The sequence below is a fragment of the Aedes aegypti genome, chromosome 1 (genome assembly GCF_002204515.2).
Source record: "Aedes aegypti strain LVP_AGWG chromosome 1, AaegL5.0 Primary Assembly, whole genome shotgun sequence".
Taxonomy (NCBI): Eukaryota; Metazoa; Arthropoda; class Insecta; order Diptera; family Culicidae; genus Aedes; species Aedes aegypti.
Window position 1 is genome coordinate 118292171 of NC_035107.1, and position 2781 is coordinate 118294951.

Below are 2781 nucleotides of genomic sequence, written 5' to 3' on the forward strand. Positions count from 1 at the left end.
GGCTATTCATGTTAGCCTCGATTTGAGCGAGTACAGTGGCGTAATCTTCGAAGGAGAGCTGGGTACTACCCAACGTTTTCGCCAATGATGTTTTAGCCGTTTTTACTGCTGCCTCCCATAAGCCACCGAACGAAGGTGCTCTTGGTGGAATGCAGTGCCATTGGATTTTATGCATGGTGCATTCTTTGCGGATGGCTTCTCTGGTGCGTTTTGCTTCAAACAAGCGATACAGCTCGGCTAGCGTGTTATTTGCACCTTGGAAATTCGTACCGTTATCCGAATGGATTTCGGCAGGCATGCCGTGATGTGCGATGAACCGTCGTAATGCTGCTATGAAGGCATCGGTGGAGAGGTCACACACCAGTTCAAGATGTACGGCCTTGGTTGCAAAACAAACAAAGTCAGCAATGAACGCTTTTCGGGAAGCTGCTCGTCGATGCACAGGTTTGATGTAAACGGGGCCAATGTAATCTACTCCGACCACAGTGAAGGCTCTACTTGGGGTGGTACGAAGCTTTGGCAACTGGCCGACAGGTTGATTAACGGGGACAGGATTATGGCGGAAGCATTGCGGACACTTGCGACACACATAATTAGCGACAGTTTTTCCATTTATCGGCCAGTACTCTTGCTGCATCGTAGCGAGCGTCATGCGAGGACCGGAGTGCATACAGAGTTCGTGATAATGTCTTGTAATGAGGCGTGTGAGTGGGTGGATTTTTGGAAGAAGCATAGGGTGCTTGGTGCGAAAATTCTCTGAGGAGTGTTCAAGGCGCCCACCGAGCCGGATGATACCCTTCTCGTCGAGGAAAGGACCAAGCAATCTTATTGATGATTTACTGGAAACAAATCGACTATGGGCTAGGTCCTTCAATTCTTGAGCGAACATTTCTTGTTGAGCGATCTTCGTTAGAGTTGTCTTGGCATTCTCCAGTTCTTCTACCGTGACGAATGAGTTAGGTTTGATATTTGGTTTGCGGCGACAGCGGTTCCCAAAGCGAAGGATCAAAGCAGTGATCCGAACTAATCGCCAGAAGGATGCATAACGGTAAAAAAGGAAGCAATGCTCTATTGGCTGTTGAGCTATGAGTGCGACCTTTCGACGTTCTAGCAGATCTTCAGGTGGTGTTTCTATCGGTCGTTCAGGCCATTTTTCTTCATTTTGTGCAAGCCAAGCCGGCCCATGGCGCCAAATATTGGTGATGATAAATTCCTGCGGTAGCATACCACGAGACACAAGGTCCGCCGGGTTGTCGGTCCCTTTTACATGTTTCCAACTATGGCCATGGGTTAATCGTTGAATCTCCGAAGTCCGATTTCCAATAAAGGTCTGCCAACTGTTGGGTGGTGCGCGAATCCAGTGGAGTGTGACCGTCGAATTTGACCAGAACCGACAAGGAATTCCCTCCATCCGCAGCGCTGCTGAAATCTTGGCATAGAGTTTTGCCCCCAGTAGTGCAGCACAGAGCTCCAGTCGCGGCAAGCTAAGCCGTTTGAGTGGGGCTACCCGTGATTTTGCCACAATGAGCTCGATGTTAATTTTTCCTTCCTTATCGGTTGAACGTGCATAAACGCAAGCACCGTACCCAACTTCGGATGCATCACTGAAGACGTGAAATTGTACGGAGCTTGAATCGGATGCGAAGATGAATTGTGAAACCTTATAGCCTTCCAAAAGTGGCAGCTGTGCTGCAAAATCTTCCCATTTGTCAACAATGTCCTCTGGTATTGGAACGTCCCAGTCCACTGCAGGCAGCCATAGATGTTGCATCCGGATTTTTGCCCAAGCCACGACGGGTGAAACTAGTCCTAGAGGGTCGTACAGCTTGGCAATTGCAGAAAAGACCTTCCGCTTCGTCCAACCGCCGTCGATAGTGAATGGTTGTACCTCAATGCATAGTTGGTCTGATGCTGTTTCCCACCCCACTCCTAGCGTTTTGATTTTATGCTCCGATTCGAAGTGCAGGGTTTTTTCTCCTCCGAGTGATTCGATTGGTAGATTTTGCAGTACTTGCGGTTTGTTCGAGGACCATTTTCGAAGTTCGAGACCTCCTTCTGCTAGCAGAGCTTGAACTTCCTTTTGAAGCAGTGTGGCGTCTTTTAACGTATCCGCCCCTGATAAGAAATCATCCATGTAGAAATCTTCAAGTACGGCGTTGGCAGCTAATTTGTATTTCGAGCCCGAATCCAAAGCCACCTGTTTCAACACTCGAGTGGCGAGAAACGATGAAGGTGATAGACCATAAGTGACTGTTTGCAATTCATAGACTCGAATCGGCTCCGATGGATTGAATCGCCAGAGAATCCTTTAGAGTGGTTTGTCGTCGTCGTGGACCTTGATCTGCCGATACATTTTGGCGACATCTGCTACTAATGCAACGGCGTGTTTGCGGAATCGCAACATTAAATCCAGCAGTTCGTCTTGAATCGTAGGTCCGGTCAACAAGGCTTCGTGAGCGAATGATGGGCGTCGACGTTTTAGGCAGATCCATCGAAAACTACTCGGACCTTCGTAGTGGAGCTAGCTTCCTTATAGACCGGGTGGTGAGGAAGATAGCAGGGACTGTTTTGCCTTGATCCAACGGGAATCGTCAGCCTCGCCGATGCATCGCATATGACCTAACTCGATATACATCCCTCATAAAGTCGCAATACTGGGCTTGCAGATTTGGATCGCGCTCCAACCGTCGCTCTGTTGATAAATCGAATGTGCGCTGTCGGCCTTCGATCGCCGTCATGTTGAACCATTGCGTTGGATATTGCACGCGTATTGCCTGGTCG

General features: G+C 48.9%; 1 long non-coding RNA gene across 1 annotated transcript in view; it reads left to right on the plus strand.

The window, feature by feature from the left end:
* The first annotated feature begins 917 nt into the window (after nt 1-917).
* The window catches only part of LOC110674482, a 2057-nt gene continuing 193 nt past the window's right edge, over nt 918-2781 (plus strand). Inside the window, exon 1 of the long non-coding RNA XR_002498903.1 lies at nt 918-960. This is a non-coding gene — a long non-coding RNA (uncharacterized LOC110674482). The remainder of the gene's footprint in view (nt 961-2781) is intronic.